General features: G+C 41.8%; 1 protein-coding gene across 1 annotated transcript in view; it reads right to left on the bottom strand.

Moving 5' to 3' along the window:
* afap1 (actin filament associated protein 1) overlaps positions 1-12,963 on the bottom strand; it is a 350,733-nt gene extending 337,770 nt beyond the window's left edge. Inside the window, exon 1 of the mRNA XM_078164813.1 lies at positions 12,864-12,963. The gene's annotated coding sequence lies outside the window, so the exon portion shown is untranslated. The remainder of the gene's footprint in view (positions 1-12,863) is intronic.
* Between the last annotated feature and the right edge of the window lie 654 nt (positions 12,964-13,617).

Genomic DNA, 13,617 nt, shown 5'->3' with positions numbered 1-13,617 from the left:
GACTGTATATGGGAGAGGAGGGAAGAAGAAAAAGAGCAAGACAAAAGGAAAGGTGTAGAGAAAGGAGGAGTGGGTGACTGAGGAAAGACAAAGACTAAGCTAGAGAGCAAGGTGGGGCAGACAAAGGGAAGAGCTGAACATAAGGGAGGACAAAAAGAAAGAGGTGGGGATGGTGAAGGTAAAAAAAGGACCTCAGAAATCCAGCAACGTAGGGCCCTATAAAATCCGATTTCATTTTTTCCAGATTCCATTTAAATTTTTCTCAAATTCCCTGGTGGCATTTTAAATTTTCCTGAATTCTGTGATTTAAGATGTAAGCACTCTCTGTTTTTTAGAAAGTGTCTTATAATGTGGTGAATGAATAAAATAGCAATTCAAGAAGGAAATCTCTGCACAGCTGCATGTGTGACAGGAGGATTGGAGGAGGTGCAATCTTAAAAACAAATTCCTGCACACTGTCCTGCTTCTGCTGAAATATTTATTTGATTTTGGTAACAACATTATCATATACCTGGTGAAAGGTGGGAATATGAAATCATTCATAATAAAATGAATATCAATGAAAAAAATGTCACAAACCATTGCACTATTTGTTTATCAAAATGCTTTAACATAGTTATTGTAAAAAAACACACTTCATCATTGTCAAGATTTTCTTTCCCTGCAAACCTACATTAAAGAATAAAGAAAATACTCATTACTAATACTAATACCAATACTAATTCAGATGTCTGGATGGATGGATGGAGAAAAGCAAGAAAAGAAAGAAATGGAAATGCTTTAAGTGGCACCTGATTAATTACATTATGTATTACTGACATGCTATCTTTTTTGAATTATCACAGGTATTGCCGATACTGATTGTACATCACAACATCCCTAATATATACTATAATATGGGGATACACAATATATATATATCAGGCCAATAAATTATCAGCTGACATTTGGACTTTTTTTATTACTTATTATTCAGATAATAAAATTATACCCTATAATTAGTGTTGATAATTAGAAGCAGGACTGCAGTCATTGACTTAACAAGGGCAGCATCTACACACCTCGATACGTACCAATATTATCGTGCATCCCCACTTGTATGTATTACATTCATGTGTAGTGGAGGGTTAGATGTGGGCAACGGCATTGGGGATGGGCTATTTGTTGATACCCCAGAAAATCTCCCTCTTTTTCACAGCCTAATGTTGGCAGGTATGGAGGAGTCAGAACAGTTGTTTTTTCTGTATTAACAATAGTGATGTCAGTTAGATTTGGTTAGGTCAGGGGTGGAATATTAAATCATCCATATTTTCTCACTACATCTTAGCCTTTCTTACCCTCAGGTGTGCAAGAACTACAGGATATATACTTGTTTTTAAGATACAAAAAAGTGGAATCATTGCTTATCATATCAAAATGGGCCATGAGAAGCAGTTAATTATTGGTTACTTAAAAAAAATCTGTATCGTGCATCCCTAATATATAATTCAATAAAATCCAATCAATCTTATTTCCACAATTAACATGGTGTTAGCACCTTAAAGCAACACAATGCTTGAGGGTGTCTGTTTCACTTGCACTGGCACTACGCAGTTTCGGGGTTCGGGTAGGAACCCGGACACAAAAAGACTACAAAATTTGGCTGCTTTACGGGACACGTCATATCCCCCTCCTCTCTTTAGAGTAGCGTAGCCGAACCGAGGTGAACGAAGTTAGACGTGGTTGTCATGGCTGAAGCGACAAAGAAAAGGAAGAAGATGAAGGTGTTATCTGAGGAGACAAAGAAAATAAAACTAGAGAGCGATAAAACAAGAGCTCGAACAAGGATCAATATTGGCCCTGCTTTCACATGCTGGCGAGAGCTGAAAGAGGAGGAGGGATGCCCGACCAATGGTGACCTGGCGCTGTTACTGCTGTTACCCTCTACTTAGGAGACTCACTGTCTGCATGTCGGCTGCCTCAGGTACATTTTAAGGCTAAATTTTTAGCCTACATACTAGGGCATTAACAGAGAAGTCAATTTGTCGACATGTCGACGTCAGTGGCGCAAGTTGACACCCTCCGGGAGGAGTCGACAAGTCATGTGTTTTCTCTCTCTCTCTCTCTCTCTCTCTCTCTCTCTCTCTCTGCTTGTGTACGGAATGCAATTGCTGCCTCTGATTGGCTTACGCTGATACTTTATCCTTGACTAAGTGAACATACTCGGGCGTACTATAAACGGAGCAGACTCTGTGAGGAATGTCCGCAGTCATTCGGGCTTTCATAGTTGAGCGCACTTCCACGTTGTAGTTTCCTGTAAAAATGTCCGTGAAAAATCCCCGCGATGTGAAAAATACATGCTGAGCAGTCACTGGTGCGCGGAGCGGAGTCCGCGCAGTTGTAAAATCTGAGCTTTGCGCGCACAGGGCTTGTGGACGTCCGCTTTGAGTCCGTGCGGACCTCCGCAGAGTCCGTTCCGCTTGCGTTCTGCCTGAGTATGTGCAGGCCTTGACAGACACACATCACATGTGTGGAGATACTTCACTTTCCTCCGCTGTGTCAATGTGATGACATCATCAAATGACTTGTCGACTCATCTTCAACTTTATTGACAGATAAGTCGACCTGAAAAAAGTCAAAGTCGTTAATGCCCTACTACATACAGACAGCTTTCATTTTAGTTTGTCTTTAACAGTTTGCTGTTAGCACCGCAAGCGTGATGTGCTTGTGTCAACCGCGATCGTAAATCATAATAGTGGTAAATGAGAGACTGTGGACAGACCAGATTGAAATATGGCTTTCTACATGCTGATCACATGTATTGATAAAGTACTGGCTTGGCTGGCAGAGGTTTTATCGCACTTACTTACAGTAACAAGCGTAGCTGTCGTCAATACAGTAATCTTGAAGTTATATTCCCTTCATCTGCACCGCGACCTCTCTGCTGTTGTCTGACTTCATTCTGTTGAGTTTGTGTGTGTGTGTGTGTGTGTGTGTGTGTGTGTGTGTGTGTGTAGGCGCGCGCGCTTGCTGTGAGGACGAGGTCAGCCCTCACATGCTGAGAGCAACTCATTTCTGAGTTTCGAAAATGAATAAATAAATAAAGCAATCGGCCTAATCATGTATGTACAAAATGCTATAAGGCTACTTTACCTGTTCTGAAGACATGCTGATTGCGCATTACACGGCCAGCTTCAGGAAGTTCACCGGTATCGTTGGCTCGTCAACAAATGCACGTGCAGAAAGATTTTTGCGACAGTTGTAACAGACAATATCTTTTTTTCGTCTGTAGGGGGACCCCGTGAGGTAAAAAGCACAATCCTCCATTATGTTGCTTTAAATTTGAAAGTTGACATAGTCATATGTGTATCCTGGGCTGTTCCATTGCATTTACAGGGTTGTACTACTGCAAAATGGGGCACTCAAACTTTAGCGGCAGCTGGTTTGACCACAGAGATGTAAGTGATGGCTAGCTTGATGTGGAAACCTCTGGACCACTCAAGAAGCACAGGAGGACAGGATTTGATCCAGCTTGTTTGACCAAGAGGAGCCCCTCTCCTCTGGATCCGCCTTCCCATTCAAATCCATGAATCCAACACAGTCGATTCCTTCAAAAGTAAACTCAGAACACACCTTTTTGCATCTGCCTTTAACATCACATAGTCTCTGTCCCTACATACTACATCATGGTTATCTACTACTACTACTCAGTCATTGTGCGCATCAATTTATGTTTAGTTTTTTACATTTACAAGTGCCAATGTTATTTTTGTTTTGTTTTATGTTTTGGTTTTTTTTTTGCTTTGTTTTCATTTTGTTTTCTTTGTTTATTTTGTTCTACATAGTCATTTCACTTGTTTTTATATATTTAATTTGTTGTGTTATTTGTAATTTGCTTATGTGTTTTTATGTACAGCCCATTGAGGCATTTTTTGTGATTTTGGGCTATAATAAATTTTGACTTGACTTGACTTGAGTGCAGTCAAGGTAACCGTCACTCGCATCTATGTGAAAGCCGATGCTACAAACACAGGCAGAGCAGAGTAAAATCTTGGCATGTAGCAGATATAATGAATATTGATCAACCCCACAGACTATTTTTTGGTTTGAGGGTAGCGAATTAATCCACAACAAGTGCTGCAACTTCAGTTTTATAAAATAAAATCCCTCTTTCTGGATGATTTAACTGAGAATATTTTGGGCAATACAATAGACTCATTCGAGATGAGCCAGGCCTGCGCAGATTCGATCACTGTTGATCGGTGCACAATGCATGCCGTTTAGATTTGTGTCCGACTTCATCCCGACTTGCTCTGACGTATTACAAAAGTGCACGATGATAAAATTGCGAGAGTGAGGCGGCCACAGTTTTTAGAGCCAGGCGCTGCCGTTGCTCTCCACTGACTGCACCGCCTGGCTGTCACCTGATCTAACAGCTTATTGGTTTAGATGTCGACTCAACAATATGACGTTTTAGATAAACTTTAATTTTTTGTTGAATTTCAGATATTTATTTGATTTGAAGGTTTATTCTGTTAACAGAATACTTGTTGTGTGACAGATGGTGAAGTTTAGTCGTCAGAGACTAAATACATTCATCATAAACTGTACAGATTCTACTGTATATTAACAATGGACTGTTTTAATTATTGAAGTGGCCTGTTTAGCATCACAGAGACTTGTGGTCAGTGGGATGTGAGGATTCTTAAAATAATATATGTACAGATATGAAGCCCTGACTGTATCTGACTGATTGATGAAAGCTGTTGTATTTTCCTCTGAAAATATTAACCTTATTGTCAGACACAATTTATTTAGCCCACCTAGTTGAGGGGACAGGTCTGCTCTACAGTAGCAAATTGATATGATGCTGATGTACATGAGAATTCATGTCAAATGGAGGTTAAACCAAGGACATAAATTACAGATCACCTGTAAAGCATTTCAATAAATTAATCTATCATAATTAAAATAATTGGAGACTGAGAACAAACTTGTATATAAGTCTGACGATATTTTAATAAACTGACATCATATCGGACATGATGTAAGTGTTTCTGTGACTTCCTGTACGGACTGAAGGCTGCGGAAAACTGTCCGACCTGACAGCAGCTTTTAGTCACCGCCCCCTGCTGCAGCCGCCTGATCTCGTCTACTTTCCAGGTGAGGAGTTCATCTCGAACGAGCCTAATGGCATCTCCGCACACACATTGGACCCACATGTCCAATAGTGCTGATGTCATCAGCAGGAGCTGGCTCCATTATTCTAACATGGGGTCCGTCCCAAGTCTCTTATTTTTATAGTGCTACTGCTAGCTCCTCGCTTGAACCGGAAGTCGTTCGAGGTCTGGCATCTTCTAGGCCGTCCCAAGTCTCTTATTTGTGCAGCGAGGAGCTAGTGCTAGGAGCTAGCAGCAAGCTTTAAGCAGCTACGAGCTAGGATGGTCAAGAACTTCCTATCCGGAAGTCTTTTTCAGCTGAACGCCATGACGTATAAATACCCGCCCTTTACATCTGGCTCATTTGAACGAGATGGCGGAGAAACAGCGCAAGTGTACCCATTACATGCATTCTTTGCAATGAAACGCTGTAATTCACATGCCTACGTGACTACAAAGAGTAACGTTAATGCACACATTTGCCCATCATTAATTGTCCTGCATGTCATGTGAGTGGAATAATGTTTAATAGCCTGTAGGTAATATTAATTATTAGTATTAATATTAATTAATATTATTACTTTCATTAATGTTGTTGTAAGCTACTCATTACCGTCTGTCCTGCATCTCTCTCTGTCTCTGTCTCTCTGTGTGTCTCTCTTTCTGTCTCATTGTGTCATATGGATTACTGTTAATTTATCATGTTGATCTGTTCTGTACGACATCTATTGCACGTCTGTCCGTCCTGGAAGAGTGATCCCTCCTCAGTTGCTCTTCCTGAGCTTTCTACCGTTTTTTCCCCATTAAAGGGTTTTTTTGAGGAGTTTTCCTGATCCGCTGTGAGGGTCTTAAGGACAGAGGGATGTCGTATGCTGTAAAGCCCTGTGAGGCAAATTGTGATTTGTGATATTGGGCTTTATAAATAAAACTGATTGATTGAGGCAGACTGACAGGTCTGATATGTCTTATTCACTCAGCAGCTGACTTGTTGAATGATGGCGAGTGGATTTAACAATAGTGATAATAATGATGATGATAATAATAATAATAATGATAATGATGCTCATCACAGTGATAGTGGCAGGGCTACAGACCGTTCTTTAATTGCACAAACTTCGACAAATGACTCAATAACAATGGTAATACATGCAAAAGTGTGTGACCAGAGTCATGACGGTGGGGGGGTGGGGGTTACTGTTTTGGTCAGCGAATATAATGAGACTTGAGATGTACCCATAGCAACGCCAGATGCTGGCTGCTTTACGGAGCAGATCCAGCGGTGCCGCCGTCATCAGGAATGGACGTCACTTCACGTGACGCTTCAGTGGAAAGGACGTCTCATGTCTCTTAAACCGACAATGCTCGCTCATCGCTCCTAGTGCTAGCTCCTCGCATTTTTTCCTAGGTGGGAGGGGCTAAACAGCTAGCAAAGTCGGCTAGGTAAGATAACTAGCAGTAATTTAAGAGACTTGGGACGGACCCATGGTCAAAATAATGGAGCCAGCTGCTCAGAGCTCCAAGCACATAAAATGTAGTCAAAGCCTGTGGGTATAAATACATAGTTTGTAGGTAAAAAGTTCCTTCATTTTAATGGTATTTGAGATGTATTGATAAAATTCGTGGCTACATGTAGTATCTTGATACTGATATAGTCCAGCTAATTTCTAGCTAATTTCAGCAACATGTTACTGGTTGATGGATAATTGTTGCCTTTTGCTTGTGAAATACTGAATAGGTTAAGACGGAGCTTGAGAAAGGAGTTAGAAGTTGTTGTGGTTATTTCAATCTGTTAGCAGGGGTCCATGTCATTGGTTCGACATCCCATTAGTCCGACTGTCCACGGTGCTGAACGGCTTGCGGCGGGCGTATGGTGCGCCGCGACCGGCTTGAGGCGGAGCAGGCTCACGGCTTTTACGCCGGATTTCCACTGGATGCGTGTCCGTTGCGGAACGGCAGCGCTGGTTATCCGCTGCGTGCTCCGCCGTCCGTCAATACCCACCGGCTGCGTTTGCTGTGCGGTGCGGTGCAGCTCTGCCGAAAGACATCTCGGTGCACTGCCATGATTAATATCTCCTCGTCCATGGTGTTCACGGAGTGAAATGACGTCTGAAAACCTCTGACCTGTTGACTTCAGGCCTGCCTATGCCCATTATGTAGTTTTTAAGGTGTAGTGCAGGGAAATATGATCCGCCGTGAATACTATGTATTTTATTTTGAAAATTAACCTGATGTTTTATTGTGTTTCTGTGCACGAGTTCCTGCCCCGCACGATCTGCTCTGTGCTGAATTGCTGCATTGTGCTCCGGCGTCCGGCAAAAATAGAAGTCCTGCGTATCTGTTGCGGAGGGGTCCGGAGTGCCGGAGCTGAGACGGAGCCGGAACGCAGCACAGCCGCAGCTGGTGGAAACAAACACATTGACTAGAATGGAATCCTATCGGCTCCGCTGCTGTGCCGGAGTGCAGACGCAACCAACACGCATCTGGTGGAAATTGGCCTTATGTGTTTGTCAATTTCTTTTTCATTTTAACCCACACCATGATCTTTTCCTAACCCTAACCAAGTTGTTTTTGTGCCTAAACCTAACCAGACCTTAACCAAAGGGCATCATGATGATTTCGGAACGGACTTCGGAACAATGAATTTAATATGGTCGGAACAATGGGATGTCGAACCAATGGGCTGTCGAACCAATGGGCAGTTCCCGTTAGCAGCACGCTAGCAGCTTTTTTTAGATGCATAAGTACTGAATTGATTTCCTTAAAGCCGCTACAAGGAACTTTTAACTGGATATGCAAAAGTTTCTCGTTTCTGCTGATGTCTGTGCGTGACCTACAACAGCAAATGAGACCATCGGTGTGAAGATAAGCTATTTCTATATAGCCTAGGGTATATCCATACCTTTAGGAAACTGTGTCTGGGTCCGCACCAGGTCGCTTCCAGGACGAAGCGATTTATGGCACTCAGACGGCACACTTCATCTTACCTAGCTGCTTACATTTAGTGACTCTTATAAATAGTCGCTATTCCTCCTCCTCGACCCGACGTCCGCGGGAAGTTAAAATAGCAGCAATCATCGTGTAAAAGTTCTGTGAAAGCACTGGACTCACCAACAGTCAGCCACGTCTCAGTCACACAGAGAAAATCCAATCCTCGGGAAGTCAGGAAATCCTTCAGGATAAACGTTTTGTTCGCTGGCAATCTAGCATTTACCAGCCCAATCCTGGCAGGAGTTGGCGGGTCCACGGCATTAGCTGTCCGGGGAGCCACACACAGAAGCCGCAGGTTTCGCAGATTCACCCCGCGCCAGTGGGGATGAGGAGAGCAGGGACCGCAGGGCTGGAACACCTCATCCGGGCCGACAACAGGTAGGACTACCAGCCAGGCGTCGACAGGGTCCAGCGAGTGCCGAGAAATAAAGAGGCGAGGCACCGCTCAATACTCAGTCCAAGAAGCCGTGGAAGTGCTCGCCAAACAGGCTTTCATCCTTACCAGCTGACCACTGCGTTTACCCCGGCGGCTGTGGCGCTTACGCCGGAGAGGTGGAGCTAGGGCGCGGCAGAGGTGAGCTGGGATCCCCGATAGGAGCGGGGGCAAAGTTTTCCCGTCTTGTTGTTTCATTCATCCCCAAAACAAACACATGCGCGAGCCAATTAGCCAATTAATTATTATTATCATTATTTTTATTATTATTATTATTTATTATTATTTTTTTTATCAGTCAGTATCAATACTGTCAATGCACACACACACACACACACCACTGCATTTCCCCCTATAGCTCTGCCTCCTCTAACTCGCTCTCTCATCTCAATTTCATTCTAGTGATCTCTTTCGCTTCGGTTGCATATAGGGTTTTCAGCAAGTGGCAACCTCCAGGGCAGAGCAAAGGAGCAAACACAAAAGTGCCAGAAAAATGCCATTCCTCTAATGGCCAATCAACCACCATAGACCCCCATGTTAAAATGTCCAACAGTTATGGTCTCTATAGCTAATTTCAACATTCATGACAACTCTAAGGGGGTACATTTTAATATTTATATTTATCAATTTTATTAAGGCTTAAAGTTATGCATTATTAAGGGGTGAGTCACAGGCTGTCTGCCGATACTATCCTCAGCTTCTCAGTCAGATCCACCTCATGCTCCTCCACAGCTCCACCATCTTAGCCCACTTCTGGCTTCAAAAAAACAAGATGGTGACAGCAGAAATGTAGAACTTGCGGATCCAAAACATGAGGCAATAAACTAGTGAGTGATGTCACTTAGCTACGTCCTTTATTTTAACAGTCTGTCCTTTTCAGCTTTTGCGATTTTGTTTTTTACTTGCACTTTGAATTCTGAATGTGTGACAGCCTCAGAGGCTTTTAAACATGTGTACAACCACATGAGGAACATTGTTTTCGTTAATGTAAAACAGTTTTAATTACTGTTAATGTTTACGACAGTCATTCTGCTAATAACCAAGAAAAGAAAAACTGCTGTCATGTCGTAGCCTCATTATATTTATCTTTTAATAGAAATGTTTAATTTTATGCTCTTTTATGCCCCTTTTCCCATGGTACCAAAAGTGGTATTGGATATTGCTATTTTCAAGGTATCGTATAAAAGTAAACAAAATCAAGTATTGTGACAACACTAATCATCACCTTTAATTGCACGTCTGTGTCACCATTTCTGTCCAAACCCACCTCTTTTGTTAACATTCAAATAGTGCTGGTGGCCAGAAGTAGCCAAGAAAATGACTGAGAATATTTACTGATATCAGGGCATCGGTGGCTTAATGGATAGAGCAGGCGCCCCATGTATAAGGCTGTTGCTGCAGCAGCCCTGGTTCGAGTCCACCCTGTGGCCCTTTGCTGCATGTCATCCCCCCTCTCTCTCTCCCCCTTTCACAGTTAGCTGTCCTGTCCATTAAAGGCAAAAATGCCCCAAAAATATCTTTTAAAAAAGAACATTTATTGATATTGTCTCATATTGATCGCAGGCCCCTGAATTGAGTTGAATCAAAATCCTGTTGTGGTAGACATTGTGATAACAGCAAATATCTTATCATTGTTCAAAGTGATCTATGCAAAGTGTGTATCCACAAAAAAAGGAGTTTATCACTAATCTTATTTTATACCAGGTTAGAATGGAAAAAAAGATATGATATATAAAAAAATAAGTCTCCACTGAAACTTCAGTCTACCCCCCAATGTGTTTCCTGTATGGCTCTCTGCTTCACTCTCCTCTACGTCCGCAGGTTACACTGTGGGCTCAGAGCTCCATTCTTTCTACAAACCACCAGGATGTATACAATTTGTCTGCCTGCTATTGTCCATTGTCACGTAGTCACTGGCTGTGGTGAAACTGGCTTGGCCTTCCGAGAAACAAAGGAAATACCTCTCTCTCTCTCTCTCTCTCTCTCACACACACACACACAGGGGTAAAAATAAAAGACAGGAGGCTGAACAAGTAAAGAGTTCTTGGAATTTAAATTACAGTAAGAGCAGAGCCAGGTCAGCTAAGGTCAAAAAAAGTGTAGACAATGGTACACAAACCATCCAAAATGGTATTCTGCAGAACAAATTCATTACTCATCCAGAGTTAAAGCCTTCTTGTACATGGCCGAAATGTGTCTGTAGCACTAAGTATCAAAAACTCTCAAGTCCTTGTACAGAAGGGTGTATCATGAAGTGAGATTTGTGGCTTAATGACGTATGTTAAGCCTAAAGCCATAGTTTCCTGTTCTAAGAAGGTGGCTCTCTTTTAACCTGGCTAGATCACCATGGTAACTGATGCTGCAAACCTAGCCTAGTCGGGACCTGTTTATGTTAGGCTTGAAATCGGCTAAAAAGCACCTTTTTATCACTCCTTTGAGTAGCGTTGCTCTATAGCCAATATTCAGTCTATAAGAGATACAGATTGTCAGCTGAGGGAATCGTTATCACTGCACTTTATCCAACATGGTGAGCCATAACCATAAAAATCGAATGACAGTCATTCTATTTCTATGGCCGCAACATTACATACATCCTCCAGAATGAAGCCATGCAATTACAGTAGTGCTTTCTGTATGTATGTCACACTTATTTTACATGGAAACCTACAGTACATCAGTGATGCAGAAAATATGAGTAAGAATATTGTTTTATGTTATTTGCAGGGTTGTTGTTACTCTAACTGAATTACTAAATACGTCTTTGGTCCATCTGCCCATGCTGGCTCTGAAAGAAGCCTTCTACAAAATCATAGGTAGCATACAGTTCACTATATTATAAACAGGATGATGTTTATATGCAAGATATAATTCCTTCAATCCACCATAATATCACCACTTTAGGTTTTATGTTTGATCCTGATTTGCTGAAGTCCATTTTACACTGCTGGTATATTAGAGCTGATAGAACACCAATTAGAAAACTGATTAGTCTCTTAGTATTCATCAAAGATAATAGCCTTTTCAATCTGTAAAAAAAATCACTTTGATTTGCCCCAAAACTGATGTGATTTCCACGTCTTCTTTATTATGGGACAGTAACTGCAGTTCTTGAATTGAAACCATTTAGGTCTACTGCATCAAGTTTAAAGTTTCAGAGCTATAGAATGTACAGCTGTCATGTAAGAAATAAACTAAAATAAAAAGTGATAAAATAAATATAATCACCCATCAGTTCACATGATTAGTAATATTAATGGCAGCACTCCTCTCTCGCCTTAACTGAAACGACAGTGTTGCTTTTTACTGACACATTTTAATATTCTTCAAAGGAGGAAGTAGGTGGCATGTGATTGAATAATTTTAAGAGTGAAATGACATGACCAGTTTTATGGGAAGGAGCACAGAGCCTGAAAGAAGAAAGCCTAAGTTGAACAAAATAGTTGATAACCACCTTTATGGTACCCGTTATCTCTGACTGAAGATTTAGGGTTTGTTGAGGGTCCGCTTTGAAGCCTTGGCAAACCCTGACAAAATGTAGATGTCCAAGATGCATTTTTTGCCCCTTTCCTCTCAATAAAGACCTTGTGAACACTTGTCTCGAGGTCACAGCAGGGGGAGTTGACAAAGATCCAGGCACCCAGCTGCTCGCCTCCCCCCGCCTCCTGCACAGCTGCTGATGCTGGGAGCAGCCTGCAGTCTCCGGCTCGGGGCTCCACACATCCTATGTCTGCCAATTAATCACACTCCTCCTCCTCCTCCCCCTCCTCCTCCTGCTGTCTGCTCCTCTCCTACCACATGGTCCTTTGTACCACTTACAGTTCCACTGACAACACTGAAATGCCTGTATTTTGTATTTTTGTATAATGACTTGTCAGTACATCTGATTAACACCATTTTGAGTCAATTGCATGTATAACATTCAAAATATCATCAGAAGAACCAGCCTAGGTATTATCATCCAATGTTCTAGTTATAGTAACCAAAATTAAGCTATTAAAATACAAAGACAGTAAGTTCACAATAAAAGTCACAAATAAAAACCACTATGACCTTCTAACAACAGTAATATTGTACTTAGAATACTTAGACACGTAAGATATGTAATTGTTTAATTTGGACATGAAATAAAAGCCAGCATACATCCTCTTCCATCACTCCTCACTAAATGACTCCCCAGCAGATAGCCTACAGTCCAAGCTAACAGCTCCCAGCAACAAACTGAGCTGAAAGCTATCAAGCAGCCAACAACTTGTGACAAAAACCATAGACCTATACAGAGTGTTTCAAAGCAACAAGCAGCTTACCTTTGTCCTTTTCCTTTTTCTATGTTCAAAGTAAATATTCTTCTCGCACCGGGGACAATAGAGGCAGGGCGGGTGCGCCTGTCAACCCCCAGCAGTGACTGACAGCAGTGTCAGCCAATAGCAGGCTACCTTACAAGAGGCGGGTGTTGTGTGTTTTATAGCCATGTGAGACCTTCGCTGCCTTTCATTCATGGATCATTTATTCCACTCCCCTACATTTACACATCCTCAGCTCTTTGTATTACGTAACAGCATACAGGGAGGCCACTTGGAGAGCAGGGGGAGAGTGGGTGAAAGAGGAGGGGGTGTTAAATAGAACGCACCCGCCCTGTACACTTCTAACCCAAAGTAAGATGAATCGACCACCAGCTGTAGGATAAGTTCTACACTGCTTTTTACATATCATCAGAAATAGGCCTACCTAGAACGAATATAATATCTCTGTGTGTGTGAGTGGATGTACATATACAGATGTGTTCATGTTAGCCTAACATCTCCCTAAGTTAATTATTGCAAGATATTAAATCATAAGATCAAATGAGGAGTGAATAATTATTTTTTTCTTCATTTATTAATTCAATCTTGAGGCAACCTTAATCAAATATTGGTCAAATCGTGTACAGAACTAAAATAGTGTAAAGAGTAAATGGCTGTAAACTTGCAGTTTTCCAGCTATACCTTATTTATGTAACCCCAAGACTGTTCAGTGGCCCCAGTATGTAGAAATATTCAAATACACTATTTTGAAAAATGC

This window comes from Epinephelus lanceolatus, chromosome 22 (assembly GCF_041903045.1).
Source record: "Epinephelus lanceolatus isolate andai-2023 chromosome 22, ASM4190304v1, whole genome shotgun sequence".
Classification (NCBI taxonomy): domain Eukaryota; kingdom Metazoa; phylum Chordata; class Actinopteri; order Perciformes; family Serranidae; genus Epinephelus; species Epinephelus lanceolatus.
The sequence above is the reverse complement of the archived record's forward strand: the minus strand, read 5'-3'. Positions and strand labels throughout refer to the sequence as shown.